The sequence below is a fragment of the Molossus molossus genome, unplaced genomic scaffold (assembly GCF_014108415.1).
Source record: "Molossus molossus isolate mMolMol1 unplaced genomic scaffold, mMolMol1.p scaffold_m16_p_15, whole genome shotgun sequence".
In the NCBI taxonomy this organism is placed as follows: domain Eukaryota; kingdom Metazoa; phylum Chordata; class Mammalia; order Chiroptera; family Molossidae; genus Molossus; species Molossus molossus.
This window is the reverse complement of record NW_023425350.1, coordinates 59,979,013-60,004,129: the sequence shown is the minus strand read 5'-3', so window position 1 is coordinate 60,004,129 and position 25,117 is coordinate 59,979,013. Positions and strand designations below refer to the sequence as shown.

The 25,117-nt window shown below is 39.6% G+C and overlaps 1 protein-coding gene across 1 annotated transcript in view; it reads right to left on the bottom strand.

Annotated features, from left to right (window-relative positions):
- Window positions 1–25,117, bottom strand: part of LOC118630561 (catenin alpha-2-like) — a 411,139-nt gene that overhangs the window by 84,704 nt on the left and 301,318 nt on the right. The window lies entirely within an intron of this gene.

Below are 25,117 nucleotides of genomic sequence, written 5' to 3'. Positions count from 1 at the left end.
GTGAGAGAGACACATTGATTGGTTGCTTTTCACACGATCCTGACTGGGCCAGGAATTGAACCTGCAGGTACATGTCCTTGGCTGGAATCAAACCTGTGATCCTTTGGTCGGAAGGCCAATGCTCTAACTGCTGGGCCAAACAAGCCAGGGAATGACTCAATATTTAAAGAAAAATTATTTGCAAATTCATCCACACATTTAATACAACCAGAATCAAAATCCCAACAGAATTCTCTGATAGAGAAATTAACAAAATGATACTAAAAATAAGACTGAGGATCAAAGAGCCGATAAAAAAAAGCCAAGCCGGTACTGAAAAACAACAAAAAAGGGATAAAGTTTTGTCCTGCCAGATTTCAATATTTATTGATAAGCTATGGTAATTAAGTCAACGTGGTATGTATGCTCAGATTGACCAATGGTATAGAATAGAATGCCTTGTAACAACCCAATGTACACATGCACATACTGCACTAAATATAGACTATAACTAGGAAAAGAAATAGAATTTAAAAAAAGCAGTAAGATACAATTTGGTACCCATTACATTGAAAAAAACAACAACACTAAATACTCATAAAATTTAGCAAGGATGTTGAAAACAGGAAATGCTATATACTACTGGGAAGAGTATAAATTGTTACAACTACTTTAGAGATTCTTTTCACCCTATTTAGTAGAGGTGAATAGTAGATACCCTAGGACTCAGTAATTCTACTTTTAGTCAGCCTTTAAGAGAAAAAGAACAGATTCAAGAACAAATCACTATCAGTTACTGTGCCAGGAAAGCAAGTTCCAGGACAACGGTTAGAACTCATACCTGTTTATGGGTTGTGTTATTTAACAATTGTGCTTCTAGGTATATTTCCACAAGACAGTCTTGTACTTGTTCTAAGAAGCACAGAAATATTTGTTTAGTACAGCTCTGCGTATTATAAGCAGATATTGAAAATGCCCCAAATGCCCAACAATAATAAAAAGCAAATTTCTGCCTCCAATGCAATACTATAATGAATTACAAAAAATAAACTGGGCTCATTGTGTTAAGTTAGAACAATGTAATTTGGCAAATGCTATTTCCAAGATAATACTACTAATGTAACTATTAAAGACATTTCAAGTAATATTATTTATGAATGGATACATATATTGCTAGAGGAAATCAAAAAAATTATTCATAGAAAGACTGCTCCACGGAAGGGGTTAAGAAAGAGAAAGAGATCTGTTCCAAGAGTATCTGTCTTGTTTCATTGGTTCATGCTTGATAATAAGAGGATGATATCATGCACATCAATAGGAGTACACTGGCTTTTCTGGGTGACATGCCATGGAGAGCAAGAACTCAACACTTAGTAAATGGCAACAGATTTCCCACCAGCCCTCTGGGATGGTTGCAATCCCTGCATTTCATCTGAAGACTGTTATTATCTAAAAGAGGTAAGGATTACTGGAATGAGTTCTTAGTTGACAATTTTCACTAAAGTTCATGGGGGAGGGGAGGGTGGGGAGGGACAGTGCTGAGAGCGTTGCTTTTGATTGGGCAAAGAGTCTGACAGAGGTGGGCATTCCTGTGCAGTTACGGAAGAGCACAAAGGCCTGTTCCTAGACTCCTCCCCAGAGGGAACAGAGGGCAGGAGCGGAGCTGGGGGCAGGGACACTGGAAAACAGACTTTTTCTGCTCAGCTTGGCTTGGGGCCAGGCTGTTTTTATAATGTAACAGCATGAAAAACTCTCTTGACATCTGTGACAATATAAATAAATTAATTAACTAATTAATTAACATTTAAAAAAAAACAAAAAATATCTCTTAAAATCCATGGAATTGTGTTCTACAGATCAAGCTTTTGAGTAAGTTCTTCAAATCTGACTCCAGAAGAGAGTCCAATTTATTACATGCCCTAGATCATTTCCTTTTTTTTTACTTAAAAGTAATTTTTTTTTCCTTTATTGATTTTAGAGAGGAAGGAAATGAGAGGGAGAGAGAGATGGAAACATCGATGAGCGAGAACATGGATTGGCCGCCTCCTGCATGCCCCCTACTGGGGATCAGGCCCACAACCTTGGCATGTGCCCTGACAGGGAATCGAACCAGTGACCTCTCCGGTGCAGTGCTCAACCACTGAGCTACACTGGCTGGACCCTAGATCATTCCTTGCTTGTGTTTGGCGAGCTTCCAAATTTACTCATACATTCATATGTTTACAAATTTACCTTTCCTAAGGGCTTAACGTTGTCTTACATTTAAAATAGTTTTATTTCCTGGAAACAAAACAAGCAAAAAGGGATAACTATAATCAGCAGCAAGAGAAGACACAACAAGATTTAAAACGTACAAGAATTGGAATAAACAGCATGGTTGATGGAGAAATGGCTGGATGGACTGTTGACACCACCACATCTGTTACCAGCCCTGCTGAATAACCACCTGGAGGCCTTGGGCAGGCACACGAGGAACCTTCAACAACACTCCTTCCGTTTAATATTCATGGAATTCAGGAACGCGTGCACTGTGACTGAATGCTGAAAAGAAATCACAGACAGGCCTGCTTTTGTTTGGATGCGTATGAAAACAAAGCGCAAGGCTGTCTCTCAAGGTCCCTTCCAGCAAAACAAAGGGGGATAGGACCAGTGCCTGAACCACCTATATGAAGATAATGGCCAGAAACTGCACACTAGCAAACTGCCAAGTTCATGAAAGGGAAAGAAAGACAAAAATCACCGTCCATGTAAATGGAGCTCTATTTGTGAGACAAGGCATATCAATAACCCGGCTGCCATAAAATCACTTCCTTAGCTGAAGTTAAGGGGAAAACAGTGACGAATTGTTAACTTGACAAACCTGCCATGCAGGGAAGAACATCGGATTAGCAAATGCTTTCTAAAATTGAGGGAGGCTTGGCTGGGAGTCAGAACTCACCACAGGGGAGTAATCAAGTATTGTTTCAGATAATAGCTATGGAACGTGTTCAAGTTCCTCTAGGTGGTGGAGGAGTGTTTCCTTCACACTCTGCTGCATTTGAACGTGGCCATGGGCAAAGCAGGCTGTCTGTTTTAGAAATGCGCCAAGAGTGATGAATGAGATTGAACTTGGGGGTGCGTCACAGAATGAGCAAGCACACGGCCCAACTGAGAAGCGTGATTAGGAAAATGACGACAGACATTTTAGTGTAGAGCCCAAACTTGAGAAAATGCCAAAGGCTTTCAGAGACGAGTCAACTACAATCTGCCTGAGAAGATTGTTGGAGAAAACAGGAAACGTCAGATAGCAAAAAGAAAAGGAAACCAGACCAAATGCAGAAATCGTGAATCACCTGCATGAAATTTACTGGGATATTTGTAAAGAATTAGAGGTCACTGTAAGTAGGGGAGGAAAAGAAATGCTGAATGCATTTTTTTTTTTTTTTAATTGAAGAGTAAAAAACTGAAATTGCTCTGGTAATGTTTTTTTTTTTCCAAAAAATGTGCACTCTTAGTGAATAAACACCAAGAACACAAGAATCCAGCTAGTACAGTGATAGTAGGAATTAGAAAGAAGGCATGAGGAAATCGCTGAATGCCAGTGACTTGTCAATAACCTTTATAGAGAAAAGGCTGGGGTGCTATTCAAATGAATTATCATATTTGCATTATGATTTTCAAGTCAAATTGCATTAAGACAAAAATGTGGACTAGAGTCAATGGTTTTTAAGCTAGGTAAAGCAACACAGAAAAATACCTTGGTTATCTTTATAAAAAAAAAAAACCCACATAAACAATGACGAAAAGAAGATTTAAAGCGAACCTGGACTGTCAGCATTAAGGAGCTGAATGATAAAAGACCATAAATACAAATATGATTACACTAATGGTGGCTTAATAGAAAAAATGGGAAAAAAATTCAGGAGTAACTATGATATGCTTCAAGGAGAAAAAATAGAAATAAACATTTTCCTTATTTTTCTAATTCCCAAACGTATTTAACATTTTCTAGCCTAAGGACTAAACCGACATTTAATAGCTCTTATAAAAATCTACTTTACTTGAGAAACTTATCATTTATTTATAAGAAGAAAATAGATTTTTTTTTTTTCTAAAATGATTAAGCAAAGTATATTTGGCCTGTTCGGTTTGTATCGACCAAAAGGACAGAGTGATTTATGGTTTTCAGAATTATGCATTTGAAAGAGGAAAAAGAGGGGTGGGATGAGGCGTGGCGATGTGTCTCCTTTGTAATTAAAATCACTCAAAAATCAAGCCATTACCACTGGTGCCTTTTTCGATGATCATGAAATAATACTTCTAATATTTCATAACATACACATCGCACATTATGGAAGCTCGGTATTCTGGCAGGGCAGAAGAATAAAGTAATGCCTTTGGAGACTCACAGGGGAACTTTCTGGGAAGTGTCAGAACATGGTAATAGGAATGGGCATGGGATCAAACCTGGGCAGGTGGAATTTAATTTGTGGCCTCCATAAACACCAGGGCCACGCTTTCTCCAGCCTGCATTTGTCATTTTGAACGGAAGCCTGGAGCGCTCGTTTTCGGCTTCCTGCTTCCAGACCAGCTTGTCTGACTCCTCAGGCGACGAGCCATCATTTTCATTATCATCCTGGGCTGGGTCTCGCTGTCACGTTCAGGTGAACATTAAATACATGCTCCTGGATGATGGAGCCAAGATCATGTCTGGTCACGCTGTGAAGTAGAAAATATTTTCCCTTGGGAGCCCCCGGGTTCTTGTTTGGATTTTGATTTTTGTAATTTTTATTTATTACAAACAATTTATTACAAATAATTTATTACAAATATTTATTATAGGACTTCCCTTTGCATCATGCACCTGCTTCTAAGTCAGCAGCAGGATTCTGCCCAGGCTTTCTCTAGACTTCAGAGTGGAAGAGGCACAGAGATGATTCAATTCTATATCCACTATCAGCCTATAACCAATGACAGACAAGAGCTGATCATTTCCTGAATAAATACTCCATTTCCTTTAGAACGTTCAGTTGGATGGCTCTGAGGAGGATTTTATGCCGCATTTCGAGGGTTCCCTGTTACAGCAGATGTGGTGGCTGGCTCCCTGCCCTTATCTGTCTGTGTCTCCAGTTCCCTGTCAATGTTTTCTGGGATCATCTGCTAAATGAATTACTCATATTGGAATCCTTACTCAAAGTCAACTCCTGAGAGAATGAAACAGACACACTCCAATCTGGTATCTTGAAATACTGGAATAAAGTCTCATATACCTTACCGTACATTTGAGCCAGCACGTTTTACCTATTTTTGAGTCATTTGTATCTTCAGACATCTATCTAAGGGAATAAAACTGCATTATTTTTTAAAAAAACAGACAGGAGTAAGCAGGTGAACAGGAGTAAGTTATTTACATAAGGCATAAGCAGTTTCCCACTGTATTCTCCCTGCAGAGTCATCTCTGATCACCAAATGTAAGATTCAATTACTTGAAATAACTATAGCGTGTTCTTTTGAAGTGGTCAGATCTTAGCTGTCTCCATCAACTGTCCTCTCTCAAGGAACTCACAGGGGAAGGGTGGGAGGACCATCAGGTCCTTCAGTCAACCTAAACAACGTGATCAGTTGATCTGGGAATTCAGACAACTATCCCAGTTCATAGCAGTGGGTCTCAATCTTAAGATTGTATCAGCATCACCTGGAAGGCTTGTGAAAATAAAAAACTTGTGATTCCACAGATCTGCTGTGGGAAAGAACTCTTGGCATTTCTAACAGCTTTTCAGGTGATGCAGATGAAGTTAGTTGAGGAACTGCTCATTGGGAACCCTAACTGTAGACAGGTCTTGCCTTCTCCTTCCAAATATTGTATCCTTAAATTCAACAGACCCTTCTGCACTAGCTTCAGTAGACACAGCCCACAGCAGTCAGCCTTTTCACTAGGATTTTCCTCCCTTTTGATTCACTAGCTGCCTGGAAGGCAATGCTATTACTCTACAACTGATCCTTAATAAAGTTTTTTCTGTATTCTTTCTTGCCTGCTAAAGTCACCTTCTCCTTTAAGCCATCATTCTGTACAGTACAAGTAAGTTCTATGCTTCCAGTCAACAACAAAGGTAATTTTCTGCCAGGCAGTGAATATGACAGATACAGTCCCCGCACTAATGTGTATTTGTATTACTTTTTATGCTCTAGTTTATAAATGAGCATACATAAAATTCCATAGTAGTCATGATGGTTATATCTCAAGAACGCTGCATCTTAGATGACCAAGACAGTGTTTGGCATTATGTTGAAAGTGTTGTCTTCTGTATCAGAAATAAGATACCAAAAATAAAGAACCTTCAAGTTACTTCAATATAACAACTCGAAGGAAAAAATCATCAACTGCATTAGCTCTTTAATAAAAAATGACTGATGCAAAAGGCTATTCCTTTCTCATAGCCTCCTTTTAACCCTACATGTAACTCATTGCATATACTCAGTAATATAACTCAATGTATATAGCACAGAATAACTGAAAGGCAATTACTTAGGAAGAGATCAACAAAGAAAATAATGCACAAAAGGTGTTTTAGATCAAGAACATAATAATGAATAGGTGGACCAGATAAAAATATAATTTGGTGTTCAGAAAAGAAAATAATGTACTAATACCAATCTGTTTTAATGCAACTCTAATGATGGACACCTTATAGAGGGTGGCTGGTATTTACCATGTGATGCATCTGGGGTGACTGCATGAGAGTGTGCTAATCTTTCTCACTCACTCCAGACCCCTTTTCCTCTTGTTCCCTTGCTTCTGTAAATTATTATTTCCCTTGTTGAAGCATAAGACTAAAAAAATCATATAATTATGCTCAAGGGTTTAGAAAAATGCACATTCCATTTAGGAGCAGCAACAGAGTTGATCTATAGAAAAAGTGTTTATGGGTGTGCCAGTTGTATGTAAAGCCTATTTCTCTTCCTAGTTGTTCCTTCAGTCATAACACATTATTCCAACTGGCACACTCCTGGCCATCACCCATATGCAGGTTCACTGCTTCTTGGATGAAATGTTTGTCCGTCCTGCTAACATCCTGGATAACTCCTTGTTGGTTTTCCATCAGCACCAATTAAGCTTTGCTCAACTTTTAACTCTATTCAACAAAATGTCCTGATGGATTATTTGCCTTAACAACAAAAAAATTTACAATCTAATTGTTTCCTGGGTAATTTTGTTTTAACTAAGCATTTTCAAGCTACCAGAGCAGTCTGAACTTCAGACATCCTTCCATGTTCAAAAAAATATAAAATTTCCTTGAAAAATGTCATGTTGGCTTTATGCCATAAGCTTGGATATCTTTAATAGCGTGACAGTAACTCCAAAGCCAATTTAATGACTCCTCATGGTCTTCCTGAGTCTGGATGTGATCTGATTATGTCCTTTCATTGATTTATGCCACTTTTTAAGCACAACTGAAAGCTTGTCCCAGTAAGCCTCTATTTACTTTCCCTGATGTTTATGTTTGGAGTTGGTCACACATACACACACACTCAGAAATGAGTCAGTTCACAGAACGCTCACTGAAAAGCATGAAGAAGGGTGAAGGCAATGGAAGAAGTTGACAAATCTCTCATATAAGCATATGTGTGCATGCATAGGTATGGCCATGCATGTGCAAACACACACACACACACACACACACACACATTTTCCTGTTTCTTGGCATTCTGACTTGCTGGGTCCCAGAAGATACCTGTATAAAGATGATGGTGGCCACAGATGCTCCAGGAGGCCTTGAAAACTCAGGTTGTGTGAGGATAAACCTCCATTCTCTTAGATGCGTATAACTACCCCCTACTCCAGTTACCAGGCCTTTGGTACTGTGCAGAAAACTAAGTCATAATGAAAGATATACACTTTCTCTCCAGTCAGTATCTCTGATCCAATACATCCTTTCTCTTTTTGTATCCAGATCATCTTACCTGAGCATTATCACATATTTAATGGGCATAAATGCCACTTAGCTTTGAATACTCATTCTAAAAAGTAGTACATATGAAAGGAGAAATGCAACATGTAAGTGGTCACCTGCAGAACCCAAAGGACTCAACTAATTACCATGTGTTTTTTCCTTTTACTTTGTATTAAGTAATACAAATGTTCAGGGTGATACATGGATTAGCATCTCTAACATCAAATTATGTTTATTTGCTACCATATATATCACTTTGTATCCAAGAAATGTTTCATAACAACTTACTTATTTTTATATTTTAGGAAAGTGATTTCCAGAGACCCCAAAAAAATAAAGGCAAAGAGAGGGAATAGCATTTATAGTTCTTCCATCTCAGTATAACATTGTAATACATAATATACAGCAATAGTATATTGTATAATGATATATTGGTATTTACAACATTGTAGTGTGATAAAGTACTCCCTAATTTGTCCAGAGTAATGAGAAATAAATATTTATGTCTTTCTCTAAATGTTGGAGATCCATAGGGCAATGGTCCAAACTTCATTTTGCTCTCTCTCTCTACATTCTTTTCCTAGATCAACTCAGCCTATGACTTTAAGTATCACCTAAATTTTTATCAACAATCCATACCTTCTCTATGAATTCCAAATTCATATTTCTAATTATGTTTTTTACACCACTATTTCTTTCAAGAGTCATCTTAATCTTAATCCCAAAATGAACTCTCCATTCCACGCTTGTCCCTACTTAATCCACAGCTTGTCTTTTTTTTTTTAAAGATTTTTATTGGTTTTTAGAGAAAGAGGAGGGGACAGAAAGAAACACTGATATGTGCCCTGCCTGGGAATTGAACCAGTGACCTTTTGGTGCATGGGACGATGCTCAATCAACTGAGCCACACTGGGCTCGGTTGCACCTTGTCTACTTCCTTTTAGTAATGACACTGGTATCTCTCAGTTACTTGAGCCAGATAATCGAGAGTCATATTTTATCTTTTCCCACTCATCTTTCATATTCCACAGACAACAGACATTCCTCAAACACCACCCCCGCCATTTGGGACCACTTTACCTCTTACCTACAATGTTGAAAGAATCTCAATACCTTTCCCCTCCAGTCCATTTTCCAACATGGCAGACAGAATAATCTCCTAGAATTTTAAAACATCAATACTTAAAAGTCCTGTGATGGCTTCCATTGCACTTAAATGGACCCTGGCCACGCCGCATGCACAGTGCAGCTGCGGCAGCCTCCTCCTGCCCCACTTTGCTTCTCTCAAACTTCAGCCACAGCACCCCCATGTCATTTACGGGTGCCCAGCAAGGGCTCTCCTCCTCAAGACCTTAAGTGCACAGGCTGCTTTGTCTGCCTCAGAACCAAGTCTGTCTCTGTTCTTCTCATCATCAGTTCTCCTTCAGTCTTCAGGTAACATGAAAACGCAGCTCAGGCATGCTTCCCTTTCCACCCTCCTCCAAGTAATGGAAGATATTCAGAATCTGAGCACCTCATTTACCTACGGTATCACCCAATTCGTGCTTACTTGTTCAAATCTGTCTTTGCTCACCGGCCTCAAGCTCTTGGAGAGTAGGAGCTATTTCTATTAGGTTTATGTCCATCACCCATTGCCAGCAAAATGTGCAGCATACAGTAGGTATTTAACACACATCTTATGTGTCAATGAGTGTGATAATGCTGATAATCATAGTAATATCAATATATTAGCTCTTATTAAGATATAGACACTGTTCTAAGTGTTTGGTGTGTATTAATTCGTTTCAAAAGGTAAGTACTATGCCTGGCCAGTGTGGCTCACTGGTGGAGCATCAACCCATGCACCAAGAGGTCGCTGGTTTGATTCCCGGTCAGGGCACATGCCCAGATTGTGGGCCAAATCCCCAATGGGGGGGCATGCAGGAGGCAGCCAATCAATGTTCTCTCTCATTGATGTTTCTATCTCTCTCCCTATCTTTTCCTCTCTCTAAAACCAATAAAGAAAAAATATAAGTACTATGACCATCCTTCCCTGCAGCACAGAGGTTAAGGAACTGGCCAAGACATACGGCTGGCATGCAGTCGAGCAGGGATTCTAACCCTTGTCTTCTGGTCCCACTGCCCAACCTCTTAATCATTCTGCTAGGCTACCTGCTGAAACAAGGTTGAATGACGATCAAGGAATCCAAGGACCATAAAATACAGGGTGGGCAAAAGTAGGTTTATAGTTGTTTGTATGGAAACTAATACAATAATTAATAAATAATAATACAAGAATGAACTCTGTTTCACATACAACTGTAAACCCACATTTGTCCCCCCGTGTATATGCAATAAAAATATGAAAACAAAACACAAGGATTCACAAAGACCAAGGAATTTGAAAAGAAGATAAATATAATACCAAATGTTTGATGATTTAGAAGGTGTATATGGGTCATGAAGCATCTCAACATCATGTTGACAACGGGGCGCCGCAGTCACTATGGAATGTAGGGTATGAGCCCAATCTCACTGGACCCCGTGGAACATCCCACATTTTAAAAACATTTTGTATAAGATCACTCAGATTGATTTTTACTTTTCCATAAATTTCTAAGATGATGTCAGCTGGTTGACCAAACTAGGCTAGATTTTGAGAAAACAGGGGTGTTAATAACACTAGGTAGCTTTCATACTCATAAGCATTGGGCCGGCTAACCTGTTCCTTGAAAGGCAGTCGGGAGATGTGAGACATGGTTTGCACTGTTCTCAGACTGATGTCATACCCTGAAATTGGTTGTGATACTCTCGAAAGTCACTACTCAGCCCCAAAGCAGCCCAGGGATACACTCCTATATTGGCTCATTCAGCTACTAAAAGTTATTTCCAACCATTGTGATGTATACTTGAGGCATGAAAACTGCAAAATAAATTGGAAAAAAGAAAAAAGAAAGGAGAAAGGTGTTTGGCCTCTGGGTAATTCAGAGAAACCATATCCGGCAACAGTAAGTTGTGAAAATAACATTTATCAGCATCAGAACCGGGCGCCAGGGGCAATCTGAGACAGAAACCATTACTTGGGCTCTCAGATGTTCAAAAGTTGAAGCATGGTAGATTGCTGAAGAGATAAAGACCAGGCTCTGCCTGTTTTCTTGCTCCCGAGCTGCTTTTCAAAATCTTATCTCATTTCTTCCCCTTCTTTTAAGTATGATTTTTGTCTTCTTTCCAAAATACACACAGCACCCTGTGTTTAGCACCATCTTGGCTTCTTGAAAGGTCTTTATATTTAATCCTCACAGATAAACAAACTTCTTCCATCTCTCTTAAATAAGATGGGATATAAAACCAGGTAGGTAGGTTGTTATCTGCTGGGAGCAATGGGTCACATTTGGGAAGTACAACAGAAAGGGGATTTGAAAATGGTAAGTGAATTTATTTGAAAATGGTAACTGACAATAGTCTGGCTGGTATGGCTCAGTGGTTGACCATCGACCCATGGACCAAGAGGTTGCCAGTTTGATTCCTGGTCAGGGCACATGCCCAGGTTGTGGGCCCGATCCCCAGTGGGGGGCATGCAGGAGGTGGCTGATCAATGTTCTCTCTCATCAATGTTTCTATCTCTCTCTTCCTCTCACTTCCTCTCTCTATAAAATCAATAAAGAAAAAAATATTAATAAAAAATAAAACTGATAATAGCGTATATGACAACATCTAAATCGTAACAACAAAAATATAATTGATTAGTTGTTGAATAATAAAATTTTTAGGGTTACAGTCGAATAGGAGTTTGACCCCATAGAACTGTTAAGTTTCTATCCCTAACTCTCTGACTGTTCAAGAGATATACCATTTAGATGGCTTGATTCTGTCTCTTTAACAGTTCATATTCATAAGACTTTGAAATGTAAAGCCTTTTTATTATTCATAGACTTAATAGATATTTATCGATTGCCTGTTATTCTTTGGACTATGTCCTATACCCAGGCAATAAAATCATAAATAAAGACAGACAAGCCTCAGGCCTTGAGTAATGAGAAGTTGCAATGAGGACAAGAATTGTACTTCTAATGATGCTGCCATGGGAGGACCTGACCTGAGTAAAATTGTCAAGGAACTCTTCTCTGAGGAAATGACATTTTACGGACATCTCAGAGACCAGGAGGAGAAACTTGGATCAGGCGAAATCCCAGCAGATGGCAGGAGAGAGCTTGTCAAGGTCAAGTGTATGATTATGATCTAAGCATGGATGGTCGTGGGCAAGGGGTGATATGAAATGTATCTTAAGGAACAGAAAGGAAAGAGATCACACACGGCCTGGTAGGCCATGCTCAGGAGTTTTGTCTTTACCCTAAGAATACAGAGACTCCTGACGTGTTTTAAATCAGGAAGCCAGGTAATGAGGTATGTGCCCTGGACAGGGCCCTCTACAGGGCAGGGAAAAAGACCACAGGGGCTTGGGCGGATGTGGGTAACTGTGAGGAGGCATTGCAGTGGTCAGAAAGCAAACGATGATTTGGACTATGAGGTCCTGAGGGTGCACAATAGGCAGAATGATTTGGGGAATATTTAGAAGGCAAATGGACAAGCTGTGGGCAAATTGGAAATCAGGACAGAAAGAGAGAAGGTATAGAGAATGACTCTCATGTTATTACATCCCTCATACCATGTAACGTGCATTCTACTTCAATCATAGATAAAGGTGCCCAGCCGGCGTGGCTCACTGGTTGAGCATCGACCCATGCACCAAGAGGTTGCCAGTTCAATTCCTGGTCCGGGCACATGCCCAGGTTGTAGGCCCAATCCCTGGTGGGGGACACGCAGGAAGTGGCCAATTGTTGTTCTCTCTCATTGATGTTTCTCTCTCTCTCTCCCTTTCCCTTCTTCTCTCTCTAAAAATTAATAAAGAAAAAAATAAAAAAATAAAATAAATAAAGGTGGTTAAGGGAACAGTATGATGACACAGTGCTATACTATCAGATTTTTATACTAAATATAAATGTTTATACCTGCAGATTGGAATAAAGTACTTCCTTAGGTTTAAATTTATTCCCCCTAACTAAAGAAGGGTTTTGAATTAATGGCATTCACTGAACTAAATGAGCAGCACAAAATAGAATGAGCTCATTTACAACTCTATGACGAGTTAAAAGCACTGAAGTTCTGTTACATGTAGAGAAATAAAATAATATTAGTTTCTTAATCATGAATTTTCTTTAATTAATCACTTACCGAGAAAAAAAAACCCTGAAACCAAATATCAACACTCAAGTAACTAACAAAAGAATTCTCATTAGTGTAACTAACTCTCAGAAATAAAGCTACCAAAGGAGAGGCAGATAATCTGTTTTGAAGAGTAACATCTAAGTGGTTAAAATAACAAACGCATCCTATTCTTTTATGTGGAATAAGTTATAACTGAAATGATTAATGGAAAATGTAAAAGGGAGCATTCTATTTCAAGGATTCCGTTAAACACTGCTATGCTTTTAAGTTTTAGTTTGCAAAATATATACAAGACTGAAATACAACTCTAGGCTCCAGAGTCTAGCAAACATCAATTCAAGTTATTCTCCAAGGTAGTGGGTTTAGAATAAATCCCAAGTAAGAAAACCCAAAGTCCAAGTTCTGTATGGAACAAACCCTTTAGTTTCCTATTTGTCCATCATATCTGTTACTTATTTCAAAAACTAAATTCCTAATTCATTTTTCCCAGAAAGATTCCAGGCATTGCTTCCTTCCTCGATATTGGGCATGCAATGTAGATGTTCCCTCAAAAGTTGAACCTTGAGCAGCGTGGGTTTGAACTGTGAGGGTACACTTATATGTGGACTTTTTTTGCTCTAGTAAACAGTCAACATAAACTTACATTATTGACAAACATAGCACAGTATGCAAATGTGTTTCCTCTTCATGATTTTCTTAGTAAATATTGTTTTCTCTAGCTTACTTATAGTATATAATAAATATAGCATGCACAATGTGTTCGTCGTCTATTTGTTATTGCTAAGGTCAATAGTAGACTATTAGTAGTTAAGTTTTGGACAGGGCTCAACGAATATACACAGATTTTATTTTCTTTATTAATTTTAGAGAGAGAGGAAGGGAGAGGTAGAGATGAAAACATCGATGAAAGAGAACATTGATTGGCCGCCTCCTGCATGCCCCCCAGTGGGGATCAGGCTCACAACCTGGACATGTGCCTTCACCGGAATCAAACAGGCGACATCTTGGTGCATGGGTTGATGCTCAATCACTGAGCCACACCGGCTGGATGAATATACACCGATTGTTTAATGCACAGAGGTCATCATCCCAAACCCTGTGTTGTTCAAAGGTCAACTGTACATGTTTTTTGTTTTTTTTTTAATCCTCACCCAAGGATATTTTTTTCATTTGTCTTCACATAGAGAGGGAGGAAGGGAGAGAGAGAGAAACACTGATGTGAGAGAGACACATCGATTGATTGTCTCCTGCACGAACTCGACCAGGGCCGGGGACTGAACCGCAACTGAGGTACATGCCCTTGATGAGAATTGAACCCGTTACTCTTTGGTTCGTGGAATGACACGCTAACTGCTAAGCTAAACTGGCCAGGGCAACTATACTTATTTTTATTCTTTAATTTTTATATATCTTATGTTTAACTATTTTTTAAATTTTTCTCTTTCTTTTATTGATTTCAGAGAGAGAGGGAGAAAGAGATAGAAACATCGATGAGGGGAAACATCAATTGGCTACCTCCTACATGCTCCCCACTAGGGATCTGGCCCACAACCCAGACATGTGTCCTGACCAGGAATCAAACCCACGACCTCTTGGTGCATGGGGCAATGCACCAAGAAAGGGCTTGCAGGAGGTGGCCAGTAGATGTTCTCTCTCATCGATGTTTCTATCTCTCTCTCTCTTTCCCTTCCTCTCTCTCTAAAGTCAATAAAGAAAACATATTTTTAAAAAACACTATGAAAAGATAAGTATATTAATTGAAAGGGGACCAACCATTTTAGGAAGTACATAAAAGACACTACCATTAACAATTTTCTATAGAATTTTCCCTGGGGGGGAAAAAAACTTTTCTCATGTAACATTTCAATTAATAATGGGAAAATAAAGATGATCATATTGAATGAGAGGCTAGGGCTTAACTGTAATTTTAATTTTGATTTTTAGTTAAGCATCAATAATTCCTAACATTAGACATTTTGTTTTGAAGAGATTGAGATTTACTGAAGTGAAAAGGAATGAACAGACTTTTAAGACACATTTCACCATAAATATAGTAAAGTTCAAACCTTTCATTTTTTCTCCCTTTTCACTTTATAATACAATTCTGTGAACAATGACTATACTTTGTTGTGAGTAGTGATACATATACACAAAGTTAGAACTAAACATAATCATTTTGACCCCATGGAAGCTAGAACTGAAAGATTCCCTGTGTTTTTCAACTATTATGAGTTAACTTGAAAGACATGCCAAAGATAAGGACTTCCGCCAAGAGGGAAATCTGTAGCTTCCATCTGTCATTCATGGGCTTAGTGCTTGCTCTTGTCATAGGGTTTCTTGGTACCTGAACTTTCACTTTAAAAAATAAACCTTGCTTTGCGTGCTACAAGTGATCTGGAATAAAAATTCCAGATGTGCTAAGAAAAATAAAATGAACACAATAATATACAACTCATCTTTCCTTCAGAACTTGATACAGAAGATGCACCAACATGGGTATTACATGTACCAGAAGGATTATAATAAAACAGTCACAAACTGACATTATGAGCCTTGATTATTGAGGACAGTAAATGATCCACGTGAAATTGTGTGACATTATAACCATTTGCAACTGGCTTCCATTTCACCCTTAAAATGTTTTATCTTTGCCCAGCCAGTATGGCTCAGTGGATTGAACCATGGAATGAGGGGTCCTGGTTCAACTCCCGTACAGGGCACATGCCCAGGTTTTGGGCTCAATCCCCAGGAGGGGGAGTGCAAGAGGTGGCCCATTAATGATGTATCTCACTCATATTGATGTCTCTGTCTCTCTCTCCCTTTCCCTCTCTCTAAAAAAATCAATAAAACATATTTTTAAAATGTTTTATCTTTCACTTGAATTTACCTTAAAACATTAATGGAATCTGTATTTTTTTTCTGATGTTCCTAACCCACATGTAGACATTCCAGTCCTTAAGAGACTCACAATGTAGAACTAACTGCAGGAATAATTTATTTATTCTTCCAGTGCCTATTATTCCTGAGAGCTGACTATGCTAAAGACATACAAAAATGCAAGTTATTTATTATTATTATTATTTTATGGTAGGAGTTTATTAAAAAATAGATAAGACAGAGAAGGAAAAAAATAAGTAAATAATTACATGTAATTATAGTTATGTATGGGCATAAACAGTAGACACAAGGAGCCATGGGACCCAGAGGAGAAAATTCTGTGCAGTTCTGAAGATGAAGGGCAAACAGCAAACAAGGCCAAAACGGTACTCCATTTTTTAACTGTAATCAGTGCTTTTTAAAAATTAACTTGCTTTAAATGCAATGATTATTTATCTATCTATCATCTATCTATCATCTATCTATCTATCTATCTATCTATCTATCTATCTATCTATCTTTGTCATTGCATTTCAAATTCTCAAGCATATGATCCAAAATTTGCAGCAATGCTGTTAACAAAACCTAAAACAAACAAAAAACCCTTTATATAACTGGCCAAGAAGAGAACCTGGGCAATAAAAGTACTAAAATTTGAAGATTCTGAGATTCAAGGATCCTTGGTCCTACTTGAAATCAACTCATTAACAGTATTTTAGAAAGAATTCACAACAGGTATTCAAGAAAAACACCAAATATGGCAATTTTAAAATTTAGAATCTATCCTAAGTAATACTAAATCATGAAAAATGAGTAGAAAAATAAACAAAAAGTGAATTTTTTAATGGGATCTGTTTTCTGCTTTGGTTCTATAATTATAGGCATTATTTTTAAGTTCGGGGCACTCAGAAAAATATTCAAGCAGTTAAAAACTGTGTAAATAATCTTGGGGCTTATGAGGCTTACTAAAAACAAAATTAAATTAAAAATGGAAACCAAATATGTAAAAGGGCAGAAGTAATTTTATCAGAGCAGCATGAAGTTCTTCATCACACATCTTCGAAAGTTCCATTTCGGGAGCTGAGGTCATCTGCCTTGAGCGTGTGCTGTGATTCTGAGGAAACGGTCCTCCCACTGAGCGGGTGTTTTATCTCCCTTCTTTAACACTCTATAGTAACCCTGGGTCAGCATCATTCTGCCCCTTATTCAAGTAACTGCTCATCTTCCATCCTTTTCATATCCTCAGAGCGTGATAAAAATCAAATGCATGTTGAAGGCAAAGCTCATGTATTCCTCATTTTAATTTTGCCTCTGGTGATCATGCCCGAGACTTCCTTAAAGATCTCACAAGAGAAAGCGACTGTGATCGGGTGATGTGGGTGCTGAAATACGAAAAGAGGTCACCAGTTGCTTTTGGAGGTTGGTCTTCAAGGGATCTTCGAATCCTAAAATGGTATGATATTTTTATGGATCGAGTTGTATCTCTTAACATGGTAGGATGAAGGCCTAACCCTGCCCTTATTATAAGGGTTACTGCAGATATAATGAGTTAAGATGAGGTGATACCAGAGTAGGGTGGGCCCTTAGTCTATTACAACTGACATCTCTTAAAAGAAAGGGACAGAGAGCAGAGTACCATATAACAACTCAGGAAAAGATTGGAGTCACGCAGTTGTGAGTAGGAAGATACCAACGACTGGGGGCCAATTCCGCAAAGCAAGGAACAGACAACATAACAGACAGCAAAGGCAAAGGGTGAAGCACAGGACAGTCCAGTGTGGTTAGAGCATTGCCCAGGGAGGGGATGTAGCAGGGGCACCCAGAGAGACAAGACTGGAAATGGAGACAAGGGTCTGAGCACAGCCTTCTCAGCCTGTGGGCAGTGCAGAACCCCCCACAGATTGTAACTTGGCGATTAATAGCATTTGGTCACCAAATTGAGAAAGGGCAGAAAACAGTGAGAGAGAATGGCATCACTGTACATGTTCTGGTTTGTGTGATCAGGAAATAAACCCATTTAATCCATGAAATGAGATAAAGAGACAATTTGGTTAAAAAAAAAAAAAGTCAGTGGCCTGGGGATTTACTTAATGACTGAAATGAAGAAGAATGGGGATGTATGGACAGAGCCACAAGTCACGTGAACCATGTTACGGTCTGAGAAATCTTCACCGTCTAGGTGTCTCTGTCAGGAAGCTATTTTTATGGTTCCTCATGTAAAAAATGAAGATGTTAATAGAGTTATTATGATGATTAAATGATATAATACATGAAACATGTTTGGAATAGCATCTGGCAGCCACAAAAGCCAAACATGTTAACACATTGCTAGTATCATTGGCAGCAGCGTCTAGAGCTGCCCATGGGCAACAAGATGAAAATGTCCAGGCTTCCAAGGAACCCTACTCAGTGCTTTTCCTGCATGCCCTCTCTCCCTGATCTTGTTTGCCTTGGCCTTCAGGAAAGTGGACACCAGCCCCTGTTTGTCCTGGGTCTCCTCATTCTTTCTGTCTTTGTCTCTTCCTACGGCCATCCTTCGAATGTTGGTGAGCTCTAGGTCATGCTTTTGGAGGTTGGTCTTCAAGGGATTTTTGAATCCTGAAATAGTATAATATTGTTATGGATCGAGTTGTGTCCCTTCACATGGTAGGATGAAGGCCTACCCTGCCCTTATTATAAGGGTGACTGTAGATATAATGAGCTAAGATGAGGTGATACCAGAGTAGGGTGGGCCCTTAGTCTAATAGAACCGATGTCTCTTAGAAGAAAGGGACAGAGAGCAGAGTGCCATGTGACTACTCAGGCGAAGATTGGAGCAACGCAGCCGTGAGGAGAAAGATACCGACAACTGGGTGCCAGTCCCAGGAAGCAAGAATGAGGAGAGGAAAGATCTCCCCCCTCAGCTTTCAGAGGCAACATCTTTATTTCAGACTTCTAGCCTCCAAATCCATGGGACAATACATTTCCATTGTTTTAAACCACCCAATTTGTGGCATTGTGTTAAAGAAGCCAGAGGATATTAATAGAGAAATATTTAGAAGAACGTGACTTTTTCTGGAAAGAGGCCTCGTAGCTTTCGTTAAGATCCTAAAAGGGACTTGCTGTGAGGGAAAGCTTTAGGCAAGTGTTCCTCACACGTTCCTCTGGGGATCCATTTACTCCTGTGACTTTTTTTATTGATTTTTTTTTTTTTTTTTTTTTAGACAGAGGGGAAAGGAGAGATAGAAACATCGATATGAGAGAAAAACATTGATCGGCTGCTTCCTACACCCCCCCCCCTCCACTGGGGATCAAGCCTGCAACCTGGGTACGTGACCCGACTGGGAATCAAACCGGGACCTCTCAGTCCATGGGGTCATGCTCAGTCCACTGAGCCACACCAGCCAGGCTACTCCTGTGACTTTACCTTGAACCCAGATGGCACTGTCTCCCAAATCTGTACCACCAATCTGATACCGTTACAATAACCTGGTTATCATTAACAGGAAAGGAGTGAAGGGGAGATTAGATAACATAGGCATGCCATTCATACAGCTTTGCCAGGAAGCTGCAAGTTAACGCTCCAGGTCCAATCCCTGCAAACTGATGGGGTAAAGGGACTGCACAAAGGCAGTTTAGATGCATGCCCAGCAAGGTGTGGGTGACATGGGAAGGTGCTTCCCAGTCAGTCACACCTGGGAACAAGTCAGTGGCCAGATCAGATGCAACCACTGCAAGTGCGTGAAATCTGAGATAATCTCCTGAACAAAGAATGTTCTCTCTTGCCTCTCTTGGGACTCCCGTTGCAGGAGGAGCATTCCGGCTTTCACCCAGGAGGCCCATAGCCATGTGGACTTTACACAGCGGACTGATGGATTGAATCTAGCCTAAGGCCACACCAGGCTCAACTCCATCATGGAACTCTGGACACAGGCCCTGCTTCTAGCTCTGCCGGACCCACAGCTGCCCCCTTTTCAGGACTGGCTGAAGGGAACTGTGGCTTTGCAACCCGAGGAATGTAATTCCATGCAAATAAAGTCTTTTACCCATCTCATTCGCCATTGGGGGCTTCGGCAAAGGCTTATCTCTGCAGTGCTCCCAATAACCTCTCTCCCACCAGTGACAGGGAAATCTGGCTGACTGATTCCTCCTGCAACAAATCTAGACCTCTCCAGAGATGTAGAACTTTATATCTAGTTGAAATCTCCACACACACCTCCCATACGAAATGGAGGGCATACTAAGTTATCTTTACATTCCTCATTTCAGTAAACAATGCCACAATTCACTTAGTTATTCAAGCCCAACATTGAGCTTGCTCCCATGACACATAATCCAATCCATCAATATGACTTGTTAAAATGACCTCTAAAATGGATCATGAATCTGCCTATCTCTCCTCTGTTATAGTCCCACCATCCTGGGCCTGTTAATCCTGTGCCTCTCCTGCTTTGTCCCCCTCTTGTCATTCACTGCTACAGTGAGAGGCTAGGACAGAGATCAGAAGAGAGGAAGTTAAGCTCCATGGGTTCCCAGGTGCTGACCTGGCGGGGGGTGGGGGGTGGGGCGGCAGTAAAACAGGCTTTTGAAGAAAGAGGCTGTAAAGCTTATGGTGACTGAGTCATCCTCCTTTTCCCTTGACTTTCTTCTTACTTTTAGCACTGACAGTTTCAGGTCCCAGGAAACCCCTCAGTTGTGGGCAAACTGTGACTTTGCTCCAGTTGCTGGTCACCCTCCCTGTGATGAAGTCAAGCCAAGGTCCCCAGGGGGATCTGTGAAGTAGGGATGGTTCTTCAGAATCAACATGTGGCATCATTGTTACTCTTTGGGATAAAGATGTGGATCCAAAAAAAGGGGGTGCTCCATGGAAAGTAACCTCACGGTGTGATCTGATCATAAATTCCTAACTGGGCTGGTCACACCCCAGGCCTATAGCTTTTTAGTAAAAGATTTATCTTTGCCTTAAGCAAGCCCTGTTCATTGTTTCTGAACATCTAGGTTAACACACCTTTGAAATAAAGATAACCTTCCTCAAGAGAGTGCATAATCTTAAAAAAAAAGTTTCTTTTATTAAGTTTAGAGAGAGAGGGAAGGGAGAGGGAGAGAGAGATAGAAGCATCAATGAGAGAGAACATCGATTGGCCGCCTCCTGCATACCCCACACTGGGGATCGGTCCCACAACCTGGGCATGTGTCCTGACCAAGAATCGAACCAGCAACCTCTTGGTGCATGGGTGGACACTCAACCACTGAGCCATACCAGTTGGGCAAGAGTACATAATCTTGTTAACTATCATGTCATCCAATCTCAGACTTGCTTTACTCTACCAACTTGTCATCTTCGTTATTTTCCCTCCTTAATTTCAAATGCATAAAAATAGCTGCAATACTGTTATTCTCAGGGGAATTTGAGACCGTGTTCCTTGGCATATATTGTCAGTTTGGTTCAAATAAACTCTTACAAAAATTCTCTACAGGTCTCGACAAAAGGGTTGAGTCTTAATAACTCTGCTTTAGACACAAGATATTCCGGGGAAGGTGGCATGGCTTTGCACAAGGCTTCTCTCTGCATTGGAAGGTAATTCCTGGGAGAGCTGACAGCTGAGGTCTGTCACCCAGCAGCACTCTCAGTGAGGGAATAGGTCCTTTATGCCTTACAGGAACTGTTGTGGCTTAGCACCATGTTCACTATAAATACCATTGCTAAACATGAGCATGAAGTACTAAGATAAGTGCAAGCATTTTCTTGTTCTAGAACAAGTGAAGGTACATGCAGGTAATGACAAGAGATGGGGTTGCAGGGACAGAGGCAGGAGTCAGATCATGAGGTTCCTTGTATATTAGGGTAAAGAAAATAACCTTGACCATGAAATCATTTTCCCTTTTCTTTTTGCCGTGATCATTATAACTATTGCAATAAAATGTATTTGAAAAAAAAATGTAACATCCTTTCGTATTAGTGACTCAGCAAACTAGCAGCACAAGGGAACTTCCCAAACATGATAAAGGCATCGATGTTACACCTGCAGCCAACATGTGACTTAAAGATAATGGAATGAATGCTTTCCCCTAACATCAATAAAAGGCAAGGATGACTGGACTCGTCACTGATATCCACCATCATAACCAGAAGTCCCAGCCAGGCAATAAGGCAAGAGAAAGAAAATGGAACAAAAAGACATAAATAAAACATAGTTATCTATTACAACTAATCAATGAGTTTGTTAGATCACAAGATACATGGTCAATTCACACACAAACACACACAAAAATTCTTGTATTTCTATACCATGGCAATGTACAATTGGAAAAAAAATTTTAAAGTACCACACCCTGGTCAGTTTTGCTCTACACAGCAAAGATTCATAGGTTCAATTCCTATCAAGGGCATGTACCTTAGTTTGCCCCTGGCCCTTGTTGGGGTCGTGGAGGAGGCAACCAATCAATATCTCTCTCACATTGATGTCTCTTTGTCTCTCTCTCTCTCTCTCTCTCTCTCTCTCTCCCCCAACTCTATCTGAAAATCATTGGAAAAATATCCTCTGGTGAGGATTAAAAAAAAAAAAGTACCACTGATAATGTTATAATTAGCTAGTTATTAATAATAGGAAAAGAGCAAAGGGAAGGCCAGACAGTATAAGCATGGCTCATTTAAGCAGCATCAGCAGGAAGTTGCAATTTTACTCTCCCAAGTCAACCACTGGTCCATTCCCTGCAGATCACTGGGGGAAGGGATGCAACAAAAGGGAGGATGGGCACATGAGCAGGGAGTCGGGTTGACACAGGGAAGGTACTTGCCTGTCAGTCAAACCTGGGAACAGAGATCATTGGCCAGACTGGGCAGAGCCACTGCAAACCCAGGAAAGTTTGGGAATACATAACCCCCTAGACAAAGGAACTCTCTGTCTCCACTCACGGGGCTCTCTTGTTCCTGTTCCTTGCATTTACCCATATTCCCTCCATAGACATGTGGCCCTGCAAATCCAATACACTATGGACTAATGGACTGTGTCTGGAAACACTAAGCTACCTTGATGCTGCACTGGACACTGCTCCAACATGAAACAGACACCCTGGTACTGGCTTTGATTCTAGCTCTGCTAAAGCCAAAGCTACACTTCTTCTATGGAGGGACATAGGGCAATGGGACCTTGGAAACTCAGGAGTTTGATTCCACAGAAATAAAGCTTTCTACAATATCTTGACTTCCCATGGGGGCCTCTGGAAATGCATATTCTAGCGGCACCACAAGAACCCCACTCTCACTGATGACACCATTAAAAATAATTCTCAAAATACTTAGGTATAAATCTAATGAAATAAGTACAAGATCTGTGTCTTATTTTCAAAATATATATAAGATCTGTATCAGTTTTCTGTTGAAAACAGATGAGAAATTTTAAAAGCTAACCAATTTGAGAGATATATTGTGTTTATAACTGTAAGTCTCAAAAATGGTAAGATTGTAGTGCTCCCAAAATAAATCCGTAGATTCAACACAATACTAATCAGATTTCCAGCAAATTTTCTTTTAAATAAAGAAGCTGATTCAAAAATTATATAGAAACCAAAAATAAAATATTCAGATTGTTGAGAGAAAAAAAGTTGGAAGAATCACAATACCCAATTTCAAAATTTAGCATAAAGATAACAGAAGTCAATATACTGTAGAATTGATAAAAGCACAGACGTGCAGATCAATTGAAAGAGAAAAGATTCCATAAATAGACCCACATATATCATTAAATGATTTTTTTCAAAAGAGCAAAGGTAATCAATGGTGAAAGGATAATCGTTTAAAGAAATGATGCTGGCGCCCTGGCCGGTTTGGCTCAGTGGTTAGAGCGTCGGCCTGCGGTCTGGAGAGACCCGGGTTCGGTTCCCGCTAAGGGCATGTACTTCGGTTGCAGTTTGTCCCCGGCCCTGGTTGGTCGTGCGGGTGGCAGCCACTCGATGTGTCCCTTCACGTCGATGTTTCTCTCTCTCTCTCCCTTCCTCTCTCTCCCTCCCACTCTATCTGTACAAAAAATGGAAAAATATCCTCGGGTGAGGATAAAAAAAAAAAAAAAAAGAAATGATGCTGGCAACAAATAAACTTTCATACATTAAAGAAACAAACAAACCAGTATTCTCGATCCCTACCATGCCCATATGTAAATATTACTTCAAAAGAATTAAAGACTCAAGTGTGCCTAAAACTATAACACTTCATGAAAAAAATAGGATAAAACTAATGGAACCTTGGGTTTGGCAAGTTTGTTTGTTTTTTAAATAGAAAACAAAAATCATGGTCCATACAAAAATTAAAATCAATAAACTGGACTTCACAAAAATAAAACTATCTTCTTTTTGAAATACACTATAATGAAAATGATGAGCCAAGTAAAGGAAAACATCATCTAGTTGCAGAGGCTTGGGGATCCACCACAGCTTTCAAGGCAAACACATGCTTTCCCCAAGCAGTTTCACCCATGACTGGGGATTGACCATTTCTGTTCAATGAATCACTCCTTTGAAGGACAATTTTGACATTGGAATTGCTGATCGTCTAGGCCAAGAAACTGTCATAGTTATACCACAGTTTGGGGTTCTTCCTACCCAATCCTTCTTTCCTCCTTCTCCTACTCCTATTCCCTCTATCCTTTATCTTTCCTACATGCACCATTTTTGCATTTCTAACTCCAGAGGGTACAAAGTGGCACAGTAAGTAGGGCCCAATCATACAGGGCACTGTAAACCGCCACAAGATTTTGGAGGCTTATCCTCTAAAAAAAAAAGTTTTCTGAAATACTTTAAAGTACACCCAGCATGTCCTCAGATGAGGATTAAAAGTAAATAGATAAAATGAATTAAAATACATACATACATACATTAAAAAAAAGATGCTAGTAGCAATCAGCTACATAAAATATCTGAAAAGTGATGCTATTTTGCAAGTTTGGGTTATCCACTTATAATCTCTTGATATCAAAGTAAGATGTTTCTTCAATGCAAACAAATAAACAAAAATAAATAAATAGACCTAGAAAATACTGTTACCATACTAGAAAAGTACAATTTTCTACTAACATTCTTAGTTTTCCTTTTCCCAAAATAACATCTTGGTATTGACAATTCCCAGAATAAAGAGCATTGTGGTTTTTGAA